At 37.9% G+C, this 17,439-nt stretch overlaps 1 protein-coding gene across 5 annotated transcripts in view; it reads right to left on the bottom strand.

Annotated features, from left to right (window-relative positions):
* Positions 1–17,439, bottom strand: part of Gprin3 (GPRIN family member 3) — a 71,094-nt gene that overhangs the window by 10,502 nt on the left and 43,153 nt on the right. For all 5 annotated transcript variants that reach the window (XM_087215832.1, XM_021261077.2, XM_087215833.1 and 2 more), the window contains one exon: positions 5,125–5,213. The gene's annotated coding sequence lies outside the window, so the exon portion shown is untranslated. The remainder of the gene's footprint in view (positions 1–5,124; positions 5,214–17,439) is intronic.

The raw sequence follows: 17,439 nt of genomic DNA, 5'->3' as shown, positions 1-17,439 counted from the left end.
GTGTCCCTTTCTATTTTAATATTCTCTTCCTATTTCACAATATCTATTATACATTTTGGTCCTTATTTATGTTTTTAGTTTCTCACAGCAGAGAAGCAATGTGATATTTACATGTGTATTGATTTCTCTTAAGAGTATGGTCTCAAGGTGCATCCATTTACCAAGAAAGGTCTCAAGTTTATCCTTCTTTATGGCTGAGTAGTACTACATTGTATAAAAAAACCACATCTTTATCTATTCATCTGTTGATGGGCATTTGGGCAGTTTCCAAGATTTCACTATTACAAACTATGCTGCTATAAACATGAGTATGCATACGTGGTTGTGGTAAGATGCTTTTAATTCTTTTGGGAAGATACCAAGAAGGGGGGTACCTGGGTCAAATGGAACTTCTAGTTTTAGTTTTTCAAGGAATCTCCACACTGATTTCCATAGTGGTTGCCCCAGTCTACACTCCCACCAACAGTGGAGAAGGGTTCTTTTTCCCCCATATCCCCACCAGCATTTGTTATTGCTTGATTTCTTTACGACAGCCATTCTTTCTGGAGTGAGATGGAATCTCAGTGTTGTTTTAATTTGCATCTTTCAAATGGCCAGTGATGCTGAACATTTTTTCATATATTTATTTGCGATTTATAATAATTCATCTGAGAAGTGTGTATTCATCTCAGATGCCCATTTTTGGATTGGGCCTTTAAATTTGGGGGGGGAGGGTCCTGATTTTTCTGAGTTCTTTATATATTCTAGATATTAGTCCTTTGTCTGAGGAACAGATGGCAAAAATATTTTTCCCACTTTGTGGGTTGTCTCTTCACTCTATTGGTGACTTCATTTGCTGTGAAAAAAGGTCTTTAATAACATGGGATCCCAATTGTTGAATTTTTGTAATATTTCCTGTGCAATTGGATGTTTGTTCATAAAGTCTTTGTGTATACTATACCTATGTATTCAGGAGGTCTACCTATTCTCTCTTCCAGCAGATTTAGTGTTTTTGTTTTAATATTTAGCTCTTTGATCCATTTTGATTTTAGTTTAGTGCATGGTGAGAGACATGGGTCTAGTTTTAGTTTTCAAAATGTAGAAATAAGAGGCTTTCTTCCAGTGAATGTGTTTGGCCCCTTTGTCAAAGATAAGGTGGCTGAGTGTGTTTGGAGTTGCATTTTTTCTTCTGTTCCATTGATCCTTGGGTCTGTGTTTTTTTTCCCCCAGAACCCTGCTATTTTTATCACAGTACCACTGTAGCATAATTTCAAGTTAGGGATTGTGATGCCCCTTGTCTTGCCTTTGCTGCTCAGAATTGATTTCTATTTTCATTGCACTACAGTCTGATAATATGCATGGGATAATTTACTTAAGCATGTTCTATGAGCTAGTCTGTCGTCTATTTTGGAGAACATCCCATGTGCAACTGAGAAGGATGTGTATTCTGATGTTGTGTGGTGGAATACTCTGTAGATGTCAAGTAAGTCCATTTATTCAGAGCTGATATTTGTTGATTTTTTTGTCTGGTTGACCTATTTGTGACAGTGGGGTATGAAGGTCTGCTGTTACATTTGTTTTAGTGTATAGTTGATTTTTCATGATTGTTGATATTTGTTTTATCTAGTTGGATTTGCTGGTAGTTGTTGCATATATATTTATGATTATTATCTATTCTGCTAGGAGTTTTCCCTTAATAAGTTTTAGTGATCTTTTTGGTCTCTTTTGATCAGTCTTGGCTTGAAGTTCACTTTGTCTGTAAATAGAATAGCTACCCCTGCTTTTTCTGGGTTCCTGTTGCATGAAGTATTGTCTTCCATCCTTTGACCTTCAGTCTATGAATTTCTTTTTGGGTTGTGTGTTTCTTGTATGCAACATATTGTTGGATCTTCCTTCTTGATCCATTCTGCCAGTCTGTCTCTTGTAATTGGTGAATTGAGACCATTTATATTGATGGTTATAACTGATATGTATTAGCTTATCCTTGTCATATTATTTTCCTATTGTTGGTTCCCTGTATTTCCCCTCTGTTTAATTGCTTGCCTTGTCTGGTGGCTTCTTTCTATTGGTGTTCTTGGAGTTGTGGTCTTTGTTATCTCTATGTAAGAAATCCTTCAGAGAATTTTGTAGAGCTGGTTTGGTGGTTATGAATTTCTTCAGTTGTTCTTTTTCATGAAAGTATCTTATTTTCCCATTGATTTTGAAAGACAGTTTTGCAGGGTACATCAATCTGGGTTGGAAGTTGCCTTTCAGGACTTGAAATATTTCACTCCAAGGTCTTCTTGACTTAAGGGTTTGTGTTGAGAAGTCTTCTGTGATTCTGATAGGCTTTCCTTTATAGATGATTTGTTTCTTTTCTCTAACAGCTTTTAATATTCTGTTCTTGTGCTGAAATCTGGAATCCTGATTATTATATGCCTTCGTGTAGATTTATTTTGGCCATGGCTAATTGGAGTTCTATATGCCTCACTTACTTGTATGTCAAATTCTTTTTCCATGTTTGGGAAGTTTTCTGCTATTACTTCTGTGAACAGGTGTTTTATGGTGTTTGTGGTGTCCCCTTCTTACTCACTAACTCCAATCAATCTTTTGTTGTTCTTCTTTGTATCATCTTGAAGCTATTGGAGTGATTTTCCATTGTTTCTTGCTATTTTTAAGAAATCTTTCTTTTTGTGGTCACTAACCACTCCTGTCTTCTAGATCTGATATTCTGTCCTTACCTTTCTTCAAACAGCTGGATATACTTTCAGTGGAATTTTTAATGTCCTGGATATCTGTTTGAATTGGTTTCCATTTCTTTTGTATGTTGGGCATTCATAGTTTCCATTGTTTTCCTAAGCTCCTCTTTTAAAAAAATTTGTGTCTACTCTAGATTCCCTGAACAAGTCCTTCATTTTGATTGTCACCCTTCTTTTTTACCTCAGAAATTATTTCTGATCTGTTTTTCTCTACAGCCTCATGCATTTGCTTTTTTATTTCTGCTGCTATCATTTCAGAAAGTTCAGGTGGGTGGCTACTTATTTCCTCTATCTCATTGTTCCCTGGACTTGTCCTGGGTGGGCTGGCGGTCTAGGGTTACATTTTGCTTCTGTGTCTTGTCATTTTCCATTTTTAATTTTAATTTGTTTTCCATATTAATGCTTGTAAACTTGTTATGGTAGACAGCTTTTTCACTAGTATCAAGGCTTCCCTAAAAAGTGTCTATTTCTCAGAGATGTCTTCTAGATGTAGCTGGCTCTTGATCTTTGTGTCTGTCCCAAGATTCTACCTTCTCAATGTATTAGAAATGAGAAGTTGCTATTTGGCTCAGCACCTAGTCCTTTGGTACTGGACTATGGTGATGGTTACGACCCCAAACATTCACAGTGTTGTCACATAAGGCAGAACAACTGATTATAAGAGGTATGACACCCTGGTTAAAGTAGTATAGTTAGCAATAGCAATATCATCAAGCACAGCCAAGAAATGGACAAAGTATGGTATCTACTAATTTGGTACTTTTAACCAGAAAAGCAAGAGCTACAGTTATGTAACAAAACCCAACATAAAGTAGGAACTTGTATGCGGTGAGTTTCCCCTTAGTAGAGTGATTTTACCCTGTGTGTGGGGGGTGGAAGTTAAGAGGGATAGGGAAAAAAACAGAGAGATAAATGAAATATACCAATAAATATTTTGCTAAAAAAGAAACAAAGCTTTTGTAAATAAGGAGGGGAAGAGGGGTTGAAGGGAGGGGACAAGAATGGGTAAAAAAGAAACAAGATATATCATGTACAGGTACAAATTTCCTATGATGAATGTTATCATTATGTATATCTAAAATGTACGGATAAATGTTTTGCTTAAAAAAAAGAAGCAAGGTTGAAAGGTAAAGGATGATCACCCAAGCTTTGGGAAACTGGAGAAGACAAGAGAGTATAGAATAAAGGAGAAAGCAAAAGAATATGGAAACAAACCAGCAAGACTAGAGACCATGTTCACTCACATAAAAATATAAAAAAATCAAGAAAGACAATTGAGGAAATAGAGAAATAAGAGGAACAAAACAAAACAAACAATAAATACAAAAACCTAAATGACAAAAAAGAAAAACCAGACATAAAACGGAAAACGAACATTCAAACCAAACCAAACCAAACCAAACCAAACCAATAAAATGCCTCTTGTGTCCACAGTTCTGTTGTAGTGTCCAAGTCAGATTCCAAAACTGTGTTTGGTAACCCCACTAAGTCTGCAGAAGGATTGGTCCTGGGTGTGGGGCTGATCTTGGCCTCTGGATGTGGGGACTGGGCCAGTCTTCAGCCAACAACTTTTTGTATGCTCCTCAGCAGCTCATCCATGTCTCCTTACCCTGTTTGTCTCTTTATTGCTCTCCAAGTTGCTGTGGGCATCCTCAGACAGAGACAGACAAGGATGCTCCCAGTCTTGTGTACATTTGGTGCCTTCCTGTCCTTGTGTCCTTGCACAGCCTTCACTGGCTCATCTCTCTCCTCCCAAGGCTACTCCATCTGCTTCAATCCCCACTCTAGCAGGAGGAGTGCTGACTTCCAACTTGTTGTCCTGCCTCTGCCCAAGACTGCTTAACTCCCTCCCAGCAGCGTCCCTTTCTCATGCCTGCTGGTCACAGGGCAGGACGAGTTCTGTTGTTCCATTCACTACTTTTGTACTGTGAGTCCCTAACCTTGTTGTTGCTAGAGGTTCTAGATAGCTGCTAGAGTGAACAAACAAAAAGAAAAGAAAAGAAACGAAAAGAAAAAAGAAGAGAAAGAGTGAGGGAGAAAGAGAAACTGGTGGCTCATTGGGGAGGGAGCAGCTTCTTGGTCACTTGTCCCTTTGTGTGCCACAGAAATTTGTTTCCAGGCTGTATTATCTTTTGTTTGCAGGAAGGCAAAAGGGGCAAGGGGCCTTATATCCCAGATCTATCCTATGTGGCTTGATTTTGTCACATTATTGCAGTCCATCAGTTTTTGGGAAGTTCCCAGAATGGTGGTTCCTGTTCTGCATGCTGGTGGCAGCGCCACTGGCAGCCCTGTAAGCTGGTTTGCTGTTGTATAAAGTCCTATGCCTATGCTTTGTTTGATCTGCAAGTCTTTTATTTCAGATTGATTTTGGCATCAGCATATATATCCCTCCTTTTCTTCCAATTACCTGTGTTTTTAGTTGATTTTCTCTGAGTAGCTCCAATGTGACTCCTTCTCTATTCAGCCATGTTGAATTTCCACACCAAGGAAACCTTTCTATTGGAAAACAAAACAAAACAAAACATTAAGAACATGAAAACATAGTTTACACAATGAGAAATTAAAAGTCAGCAAGATTATGTAAAGAAGATCAAATTCATCTGTATCCAAATAAGTACAAATTAACAATGAGGTTTTACTTCATATCAATTGCACCTGCACAAAAGTATAAAAACAGACGACACTATGGCCTCAGAAGACCTAGTAAAAGAATTTTTATTAATTCTAGGCACACATGTATTGCTACAGCTTTGCTGAGGAAGGGGTTTAGTTTCTAAAACTAAAAATACACATTTCCTTGACCCAGTGACACCAAAACTTTTCAAACAGAAAAGCATATATAGATGTAGGGATAAGTATGTTTGTTGAAGTACTATTTGTAGAAGCAAAAACTGGAAGCAAAGCAATCCTCATGAATAAGGGGAATGGTAGGTATATCATGACATATCCCTACTATCACATACTAAGCAACTATAAAAATAAATAACTAGCTAGACTCTGACTTTTCACTTGGCAAGGATTTCTCCAAAGCATGGTTGCATGAAAAAAATCAAGATATAGAAAAGGCTATACCAACACCTAAAACACTCCATGTGATTATGTACATACATAAAACAGATAAGTTTGTATATGATTATGTAAATTCTAAAAAATATTAAGAATGCAATATATTAATTATTAAATGAGAGTGATAAGTTGGAGATGGGGAGGGGAGATGGACATACCCAGAAGTGGAGTAATGTTAAAGCTTTACAAATATGTTCAATATGACCTGGGATTTATACTTAAGGCATATGGATAAAATAATGGATGACTGTATTTAAATATTATCTCTATCATTAATAGGCTATGTTACTTCAGGCTAATCATTTAATCTTGCTGGACCTCAAATTAACTCATTGGCAAATGGGTTATATGATTCCTAAGGACTGTTGTACCTCCAGCATTCAAGGATCCTGCTTCTTTGAAAGTGATGGATAGATAATACGTCAAACAGTGCAATCTCAGCTCAGGCTACAAAATGTCAGAATAAAGCAAGGTCAATTTGGTTTGGCCCAGGCTTTGAAAATACATTTTTATCTTTTTAAAATGTTATTTGGCTGATCTACTATGACATGATATCTAATGGTGAACCGAACTTACTTTCTCCTACAAATCAGTGTGTCTGGTTCAATATTCTTACTAACAGGTTGACTATTTTGCCATCCCTGGTCTTGACTGCTTTCTGCTCATTTAAACTATGTTTCCAGGTTTTGATTGTATTTTTCCTTACCCAAATTTTCCATTGCAGTCCCTTTCCATGCCCCAAGCAAATATCTTTCTGTTTTTCCCTCTCCCTCTCCCACATCAAAGTTTACCATACCTTTCTGCCTACTGTCTGCCCTCATCTCCTAAAACCCCACCAGTCTTCAAGGCTCCACTTGAACCTAATTTCCTTTTTAAAAAATAATTTTGCCCAGCCGGGGATTTAGCTCAGTGGTTCTGCCGCCTGCCTTGCAAGCGCAAGGTCCCAAGTTTGATCCCCAGTATCAAAAAAAAAATGTTTATAGCAATTAAAAAATAGTTTTGCCTTTACTTTTTTTAAATAGCAAAATATTTATTGGTACATTTTAGGCATATATAATGATAACCCAATTTCCTTTTTGAAGGCCTCTAAAGCCTTCAAGTTATAGTCTATTTTTTTTTAAAAAAGCTTCAACAAGTTGGTTGTCTTTGTCTTTTGTATTGTGATTTTCATGACTGTTTTGTACCATTGTTACTTGCATAAATGCTCCATATCCACAGATATTGCAAGACCTAGAAGGGAATATGAGAAGCTTATTGATTCTTTTGTTTACCCCATAGGGTCTTATGCATAAAAAGTTGTTAATTAATACTGTTTCCCTCTGAAGTAACTATTCTTAAAGACCTGCCAAATTCTGAACTGATAGGGAATTTTAACACACAACATGAAATATTAATGAAAACACAATTAAAAAGTGCTTTTAGAAGAAAATGGTGGTATCTTATTCATTAAACTGTTTGTATCTGTCATCCAGGTTTAGACAATTAAAACCAAGAAGACTGGACACCTGCTATGAAAAGCTGGTGGCTCTCACAAAGCCAGGAGTACAGCCTGTCCTTGTGTTATGTTGCTGGGGCCAAGAAATTCAGTTTTCCAAAGGGAACTGTAAAATATGAACAGCTCAAAGTCCAGCAACTGAAAGTTAGAAGATTTCAATGACGAGAACTTAATAAAATTCTCAGAATTCATTCATTGAGTTTATTCCCATTTCCCACACACAGCTGAGTGTGTCAGTTTAACTTTGAAAGGGTGTTTTCTTTCATTTGTTTTCTTAATAGAAGTTGAATTATCCGTTAGTTCAAGAAGAAAGAAGACAAGTCCAGATTGCTTGACTAACATCAGTTAATTTGAAATCTCGATTTATTAGTAGGTAATAAATCAATATGGGTCTCAGACATAGCTGCTAATGGGATCATCATAGCATCTCCATGAGTCCAGGAGAGTTTTCATCAAGCTCTGAAATGACTCCCCCATTCCCTCCTCTCCTCCTTCACTAAATAGTGGAAGCCTGTGTACTTGGTGGTTTAGAGTTAGGTGTGTACATCTTCATTATCAAACAGAGTCCATTATAAGATTTAATAACTTCTAAAAATGAGGATGCATCTTGAGACCATACTAAGTGAAATAAATCAGGCATACAAATGTCACATGGCTTCTCTTATATGAGAAACCCCGAATATGACTAAAGAGCAAAATAAAAGATAGATAATAGAAAGTAGAGAGATAGATCTTTTTCAAATGGGAAGGGAACAAGAGATAAAGAGAGGGAGAGGGAGGGGAGGAAAAGGGGATGGAAAAAAGAATCAAAGAAAAGAATGGAAGTAGAACTTCTGCAAATGGGAAGGGAACCAAGAGTTGGAAAGAAGCAGGCAGCGATAGGAGGGTAGAGGATGAAAAAAGAATTAAGATGTGTTATGCTCATGTACCAATGCCCCATGATAAATGTAATCATCATGTACTACAAACATGTAGCAAAAAAATAAAAGTAAAAAAATTAAAATGAGGTTGCAAATGGCTATCCTCCAGACTGAATAAGTCCTTTCTTCTGGGGGAGTTGGGGGCATGGATGTGTGTATGTGGGTGTGTGTTCTGCATGGTTTCCCTTCCCCTTCCTTTGCCCTCTCCTCCCTCTTTCATCTTTCTCTTCTTCCAATTTCAAATTGAAGAGATCTTTCATAAAAACCTGAATTTCTTCCTTCCTGCTTCTATTTCAAAATCAGAGGATTTGAATTTTCTAAGTGGCAATGACTAGGTAGCACTTGATGGGCAGAGACTCTCCATGTGGCCCAAGCCCCTCTGCTCTGCTCAACTCATTAACATTAGGAGGGTCCTGTGTGCAGCTGAATCTAAAGGTCTTGCTCTAAAAGTACTGACAGAGTAGACAATCCAACCTACTTCTGAGGGCAGTTTGACCTTGTGCTTCAAGAATATGGATTCTGGAGCAGCCTCCTTGATTGAAATATTGCTTCTACTTTCCAGCTCTATCTCTGTGTGACTGGGTAAGTAACCTCCAGGGCCCCAGTTTCATCTATAAATTAAAGATAATAACCACAGTACTGCCTCATTAGGTTTTCATGAGGAACAGGTTTAGCATTTAGAACAAAGAACATCGTGGCACACATTAAGCACCATGTAAGTATTAGGTTCTTTAAAAAAACCTCAGTATTGAAGCTTTTATCTGTGTTAAAAATTACTCTGACACTCATTAAAATGGCAAGGGAGACTTTATTCTGGACTATAATGATGTTTCAAGGCTACTGAGATGGAGGAAACAATGGGTTCAAATCCAAATACAACAGGAGAAAGAATTTATAGACAAGGAGTGGGTAGAGAACATCAGTGGATGGACAATAAGTGTCTTGCTAAACCACATGAAAAGATTCTTGCTGAAGGCAGACCAGGATGATCAGATGTCAAGGACAGAAGATTCTCTCTAAATTGGCTCAATAGGGCTCCACAAGGATGGCATGAAGCTCAAAGTCAAGGGGGAGGTTTGAGAAGAGGGATTAGATGAGCCTGGCTAATTTTTGCGAAAGGAGAGATTCTCCATCACGTGCATCAGCAAATCGATCTTTCTTATATGACTTTGTAGCTTTATGAATTCTCTCAGACTTGGGCACGCATTGCACTAAGCCACTGGTATCTCAAAGCAAGTCTGTCTCTCTGTACAATGGGACACCCTCAATAGGTAACATGGTGAATGGAGATTTAAAACCTTGCTATTGCAATGTAGTAATACTGCAGGGTAAACATGATCTGGCTTTATAGGGAAGGAAATTGAGGCCCAGGCATTAACTGACCCATTCAAGGATGAGTACTTATAATTTCTTTTGAGCTGAATTGTGATGAATTTGTATGTGTGGGCCATTTCTATTACCTGTAAGTTTAGAAAGGAGAGAGAGAGAGAGAGAGAGAGAGAGAGAGAGAGAGAGAGAGAGAGAGAGAGAGAGAGAGAGAGAGAAGGTAGGAAGGGAAGAAGAGTAGAGGGAAGAGGGTAGAAGGAAAGAAGGGGTGTATATCCAGAGGAGAGGAAACCTTCTTTTTGAGTCATTCAAACTCCGGGGAGAATAGGTGGCAAAGCCCAGACTATGTACAGTGTCATTCATAACCGGTCACCCGCTGAAAAGCCTGGCCTGTTGAAAGCTGACACTGCCAGTGTTCATTCTGAAAAGTGTGTTCCCCGACTGTGTTACACTGCCTATTTTCATGACAGACACCCATGTGTAATGAAGCAGGCAGGAGGGAATCTCAGCCCTTTGTGATTTCCCCCAAAGCTGCTCTGCTGGGCAGAGTACCAGGCAGAAGGAGCAGAGCACCTAGGTGGCCCCAGACCAGCAGGACACTGATGTACTGCAGGTCATGGCCATAATATGTATATGGGCCACACAGCCACACAAGGGTCTAGGAGGGCATAGCGTTGCTTTCCTGATTGTATAGGCCCCAGAAAACACCTCTTTCTCTAGGGATCCAAAAGCAGATTTTAGTGTCTAGATGGGGCTGATGCAGAAGATGGAGAAGAAAGAGGCAAGAGGTGAGAGATGGCTAATATTCAAGAGAAGCCTAAAGCAACAAAGTCATCTTAGTCCCTGTTCAATCAGGTCTTACAGGGGAAGTGATTCAATTGCAAGAAACACCCACAGAATGGGAAGAACAGTTCCTTCATCCAATACCCATAATGGATTCTGAAATGCACTTTCCCAAGACACTACCTGAAAGATGGCTTTATTTTCCTTCACACTGTGGCTAAGGCAAATTCATAGGGCTGAAGAGAAAATAAGGCTAATTTTCATAGTGCTGCTAACAATATCCTGTGTACTTTTATATAAAATTTAAGAGAAGGTTCATTTCATGATATGACTGGTACCATTTTTCCCTATCTTACTCTTCTTTCTAGAAAAATGCTAGCATGGTGTGGTATCTGACTGAATTTTACTGTCACCTGGACTGGACAAAAGCCAAGAGGTTAAGAAAAATTCTTTAAGAACTGGGCATGGTGGCTCATGCCTATAATCCCAGCACTCTGAGAGGCTGAGGCAGGAGGACTGTGAGTTCAAGGTCAGCCTGAACAATTTAGCTAGATCCTTTTTGCAAAATAAAAAAAATAAAAAGGGCCAGAGATGTAGTTCAGTGGTAAAGTTCAGTGGATTTGATCCCTGGTAACACACACACACACACACACACACACACACACAGACACACACAGAGACTTGAAGAAACACGCACACACAGAGGCTTGAAGAAGCACAAAGACCTCAAATATTCTCCCTCTTCATCAAATGCAACTTGAACAGAATATTTTAAATTCCCAACAGCAGAGCAGATTTATTCTGCACAGCAGGCACTTATTTTTCTTCTTGATTCCAGACACTGTTCTGTGTGAAATTCATTTAATCCTTAGAATGACTTCAGGAGATGATCCTATTGAGCTCCCCTTTACAGATCTGGAGTCTGAGGCAAGGTCAAACAGTGACAAGACCAGATTGAAACCCAAACCATCTGGCTCCTGAGTCCATGCTGTTATCCAGCGTGACACAGTGGGGAGAGAGATGTTTTCTGTGGAGCCAGCACAGTGACTTGGGCAAGAAGAGCATCATCAGACAAGAGGAGCAACAGAAACCCTGTTGAGGGTTGTTCAGAAAGAGCAGCCTTTACACCACATTAACAATTCAAGAGGTAAATTAAGCAATTGAGAAATATTTGCTCTTCATAATGACTCATCCAATTCAGATTTTTTCAGGGCCACAGACTTCTGAGAACCTTATGGAAACCATTCATCCTCTATCTAGAGATACATTTGTGTGTGTGCACACCTGTGTTTACAGGTAATTTTAGGGCTTTTATGTCTGGTAGAAGGAGGAAAATTTTTTTTTGCTGACTTCTTTTCTAGATTCTCTGGCTGGGAAAATTTTTCTAGATTCTGTGACAGATTTTGGACCAACAAAAGACACATTATCAAGAGAAAAGGATAAAATATTTATCTAATGTATCTAATGCGACACAGGGGCCTTCATAAGAAAAGAAAGACTTAAAGAAAAGGTTAACTCTGAGTGATTTCACACTAGGTTTGATAAAGAAAATGTGACCTCAAATAGGAAACTGGGAGCAATGGGCAAGGGCTATTTCTGAGACTCCACTTGGAGTCCTTCAGTTTTCAGAGGTAAGGATGCCTCTTTTCCTCCTCCTCTTTCCTCCTCCTAATGTAGGGGGGCCACTTTCACAGAAGGTCTGCTGACCAATGGCCTGCTTCATGGGAGGAGGAGGACTCAGAAAGTCCATCCTATTTCTCAAACTCCTTTAGCTGAAGGCCAGGATACCATATTGTGGGGTGATCTCTTCTGAGTCCTGTCATTGGAAACCTTCCCAAGACTGTACTTTATTAACCTCTTTTCTAAGGAACCAGAAAAATGGAATTTATCTGCCTCAAAGAGTTATGATAGTGCTTATAGGAAATGGAGTGAGTTAAACACTTAGCATGGTGCTTAGACTATAAGACATAAGCAATCATGAGCTATTATTATTTTTAAAAAATCATTCTTTTGCATAATTTACCTATGAAGACAGCTATATATTTTATATAGGCCACCTTAAATGGTGCAACATTTCAATGAGTTATTATATGTTCTCACAAGCCACAGCTTAAAGACTATCATTTGAAGAAGTAATATTTAGTTAACATGAAAATTAACAAAAATGCTCTCTCTTTTTACATCAGAGGAAACATGTGAGGCCTTTTCTAACAAAATCAGACTTAGATTTTAGTAACCTTGAGAAGTTAATCCCTCAGTTTTCCTACCTATGGAAATAATTAGTAGTTAAATATAAAGTTTGTGTTTAAAAATTTCAAGAGTAACTTAAAAAAAATTGAACCTTTATCCAGAAGAGCTAGTTAAAAATTTTGGTTTTGTTATTTATTTATTATTATTTATTTATTTTCACCTTCTCTAATGAAGCTGGCTCATCATCTACTCTGTTTGCCTGATAGATATTCAAATCTGAATGTTTTCTTCTTTAATTTCAATTTAGCTTTGAAGGACGTCAATTGCAAGCTTATTTTAATTACAGAGAATGCAACAGGATCTCAGGGCTAAATGGTGGGTAACTAACAAGCTAATATTAAATTAATCAGTTCTGTATTTGCATTTTTGCATTTGCATTTTAAAATCTTGCGATATGATCAAAGCTGTTCTGCATCCCAATTTTCTGCAAGATATATTTAGCACCAGTAATGTACCATTCAGCCTTACAAACAAGTTTCTTGTTCTTGCCTGTTCCTCCCCAACCTTGCTGATCCTGCTGTCTTTCCCTGTGGTTGTTTTTCCATCCCATGACTCCAGACTCTTATTAAAATCAAGCCTCCCCACTGTCCCCTGCTTTCCTTCCAGTGGAGGCATCTTCCAGGTGCGGAGGTGAGTGCCTCAGTGGGAGACCTGCTAATCCACGGCCTGCAGAAAGCTGAGGAATGATTCCTGCTTTGAGCTCACTTGGAGCACCAGTGAGAGTCTCTGCTTTGGGTGCCATGCTTGGCTCTTTAATCACATTGAACGATGGACAGGAAGTGTAGTGGACAATGTTTGCAATGAGGGAAGCAGATGTGAAAAGTGGGTACTTTTGGGGGCTCTGCTTCTCCTAAAGAACACAGAAGTTGGAGAGCAGGCAAAGGTGTGATACACATTCCCTGTCCACCCCTATGTTCTGCTACCCTGCTGCTGTTTGTGTCAGAGAGGATCTGGGATGCTGTGCTCCTGAGAATGAACAGGTTGCTTTGCTAGGGTCAGGATCTTTGGGTTTTAAAAAAGAGAAAATCAAAGAAACTCACTTTCTTGCTTTATCATCTATAAAACATGAAGTCAGGCATCACGAGTATGTGAAAGTTTTGTGTTTTGCTGAGAAGGAGGTTTCAACCCACTTAAGGAGATTAGAAGCAATCTAAGTGCTCATTAATTTAGTTAGTTACAAAATTATGGGACTTCCATACAACAGAATACTAAGCACCTATGTTTAATAATGAGTAACTCTTTATGAGTTGATATGGAACAATCGCCGAAACACATTTTTAAGTAAAATAAGAGACAAAACAAAGCAAAAACCCAATAATGATAATAATCTCTTCAAGGTATGGAGCAGTATATTTATTTGTATTAAAAAGGGAAAATAAATATTTTTGTTTGTATGTACAGAAAATATTTCTGCAAGAATAAATAAATTACTATCAGAAAAAGAGAACTGGATGCCTGAAAGATAGGATGGGTTGAAGATTTTCTATTCTACATTCAATTTTGTGGTGCTCACTTAGGTAAAACATATACTAGATTCGTCTGTACTTCTTGAATTTTAAGCTATTTGAATGTATATTCATTCATATAATATACAATATATAAGTGTATATATGTATACACACATATATGTATACACACATATGTGTCTATATACATTTACACATACATATATGTGTATATATGTGTATATATGTATATATAGTATACAACAGACAATATAATGTATATTCATTATATTAAAAATAATATAAATTTAAAAGTCAGTGCTAAGATTTCTTTCTTTCCCTTCCCTTCCTCTTCCTTCCTGTTTTCCTTCCTCCCAACCATTCTTTTCTCCCTCCCCTTAGCCTCCTCCTTCCTTTTTTTCTTTTTTTTTTTGTGGTTTTGAGCTCAAACTTGCAATCCTCCTGCCTCAGCCTCCCAGAATGCTACAATTCCAGGCCCTGTACCATGGTGCTCCTAGAGCTTTCTACTAGTGATGATGGGTCTGTGCTGCTTTGTCCTTCAATATCCTTTCCAAAGCCTGCTCTTTGCTGCACAAGAAAGTCAGCCTGACCACATTGCTAGGTAAAGGAAACCACAAATTCTTTATCCTTCTTGGTTACCTGAAAGCTCTAGCCTTGGCAGTGTAAATATTTTTCAGCGTCAATAGCTGAGAAATGCTGGTTACAGTGATGTCTGAATGCCACAAAAGAAAGGTTTACTTGGTTTCTTTTCCCAGACTGTCTGGCTCCTATTTACCAGTTGGCCCCTCCTCTCCCCTCATTCCCATAGCTCTAGCATTTGGTTTTTAAAGCATGCGTCCTCCAAGTAGTAAGTCCAAAGATGACCTCTGTCAAACTGTAACATTTGGTCAAAACATTATTAAGAAAAAAAACTCATTTATTTTTATTTTCCTGCCTGTTTTGTGGGATTTGACTAAATGTCAAGACATAAAGTGTGCAAAACACATTCACTACCAGGCATAACTAAAGTTATCATCTCCCACATCAGCACCATATCATTCTGATAGGTCTCAGTCAATTTTGAAAACTCACTCTTCACTTCTTGCAGTATTAACTTTCTAAAACAAACAAATATGCCACTTCTTTGTGCAAAATTTCAATGGATCCTCATTATGTATAAAACAATATACCTTCACAGTTTAAAAAATGTCCTATTTGATCCATTTCTCTTTAAACATTGGTATCCTATCTCCCCACTTGACAAACCCTGTGTTATTTACGTATTTTAAAACAAGCTTCTCAGAAGAGGTACTGTCTTCACACACAGGAGGAGACTGAGGCTCAGAGAAATCCAGCTCACACAAGGTACACATTTAGTAAGTGGCCAGGTTAGAATTCAAAACCAGGTCAGCCTGATCCCCAAACTCATTTCTTTGCCTCAAAGTCGAAATGATTTGATGATATATGCAAACAAAAGAAAATGTAGGTCAGAGGGGGAAATTTTATTTTGAAAGATTATCCCTTCTCAAGGCCTTTTCCGATCACCAATCAGAAACAACTGTCCCGTCTTCACCTGCAGTAGCTGGTTTACTGACCTCAGGGCACTGTATATGTTTTGCCTCACCCTTGGCTCTTTTTTGTTTACCTCCTTCTCTTCCCTGTGGGGAAAAAACTTCCAGGCAGAGGCACAGGCAGTGCAAAGGCCCTGTGACAGGAAGCAGGAGGCAAGAGCCTTGTAAAGTTCAGCAGGGGAGCTGAGGCTGAGCAAGTGCAGCCAGCACGGGTGTGGAGGTTAAAAAATTAGGGTGCGGGGGCTTGCACAGGGCTGCTTTATGTTTCTGCTCATTGTCAAATCAGGATATGGGTCCCCCAAATCAGGCTACTGCTAAATGACAAGTCCTTCAACTTCCACAGTTGCCACTTCCGAAGCCCAGTGATGCTCAGTGGTTATTTTGTTCTGTGATATTTATCAGTTTAAAATAACCACACATTTACCCATTCATTACGTACTGTGTATTGATTGTCTCTCTGGGCTGGAAGGCAAGCTCCCAGGGGCCAAGGCTGTGTCTTTTTTTTTTTTTTTTCTGCTTGACTACCGGAAGTGCTACCTCAGGATATGCTCTCAGGAGACAGACGTTGAAAGGATACTGTCTGCTTCCACCATGTGACAGTTTCTAGATTTTTTTCATTTAACTTTTACTAATGACATTTGAGGGCAGAATTTTTTCCTAGAGAACATACACAGATGAGGTAATCATATATTCTGGATGTTTGGGGGATAATTACGGCTCAAATTACTGAGTTATATGGCCACCATAGGTATGCTTATAGTGTCCTTAGTTTTCATTTAAGAAGATATGGTTTTAATATAAATGAATATGTATCAGTGTCTTTTTTGGATTGGCTAATTTAAATTAATAAATTCTATTTCTTTAAAGACATCCACTATGGAGACAGGAAATTTCTAATTCCATCCCTCAATGGGAATTAATTATAATGCTTCCTTTTGTTAAAATATTTTGGAGAAAGTCTACTGATTAAATAGATTTATAAAAAATACCCAAAATTAAACAATATCTTTTCAAATTTGTTTTCCAAACTAGGGATTATGCATATTTCCTTAGGCTCTGGAACATTTAAAATTGTGAAGAATTCGTGAAAGTAACAGTGGCTAGGAACATATGCCAATATTGCAAATTATGGGGTTTTTTTACAAGGATAAATGTTACAATGGTTCATTTCCAATAACATTTCAGCTGATGCATATTTACTATATTATGCTGGATTTCCTTCCTGCCATCACCCTCCCACTCCTTTCTTTCCTTCTCTCTACCTCCCCCCTTTTTTGGTTGACATAATTTATTTATTAATATTTTATAGTAGATCATAAAGCAAAAAAAGAATCAATGTGTTGTTTTTCATTTTTTGTTTTGTAGCAATGTAATATGCTTTATAGCCAAAATTATAAGATACAAATATTTTTTTAATTTTTATTTTTATTAATACTTGTTTGCAGTATATGATTATATTTATCATGGGGAGTTAGTACATGTACACAACATATCTTAATTTTTACGTCTCCTCCATGCATCTCTTGGTCCCTTTCCCATTATCCAAACATTTATCTCCTTGTTTTCTGTTATGCATCTTTTAGCTTGCATAAGATATAAAGAATTTTAAATTTTTATTAGTACACATTTGCAGTACATGATGTTTGCATTCCTTGTGTGGAGTGTGTACATGGACAGGACACATCTTCATTCTGTTTTTCATCCTCTGTCCCTACACTCCCTCCTAAGAAGCTTTCTAAGTGAAGCTGCTGTGCATGAAGAGTTGAGAAACACCACATTATGTGACACCATATTCAGGTAAATTAACACAAAACACCATATTTTTGCTTATTTAATTGGTGAAGATTAAAAATAATGTTCAATGGT

The sequence above is a fragment of the Heterocephalus glaber genome, unplaced genomic scaffold (assembly GCF_053883595.1).
Source record: "Heterocephalus glaber isolate CG9 unplaced genomic scaffold, H.glaber_assembly_v1.0 deba00001454, whole genome shotgun sequence".
NCBI classification, from domain to species: Eukaryota; Metazoa; Chordata; class Mammalia; order Rodentia; family Bathyergidae; genus Heterocephalus; species Heterocephalus glaber.
The sequence above is the reverse complement of the archived record's forward strand: the minus strand, read 5'-3'. Positions and strand labels throughout refer to the sequence as shown.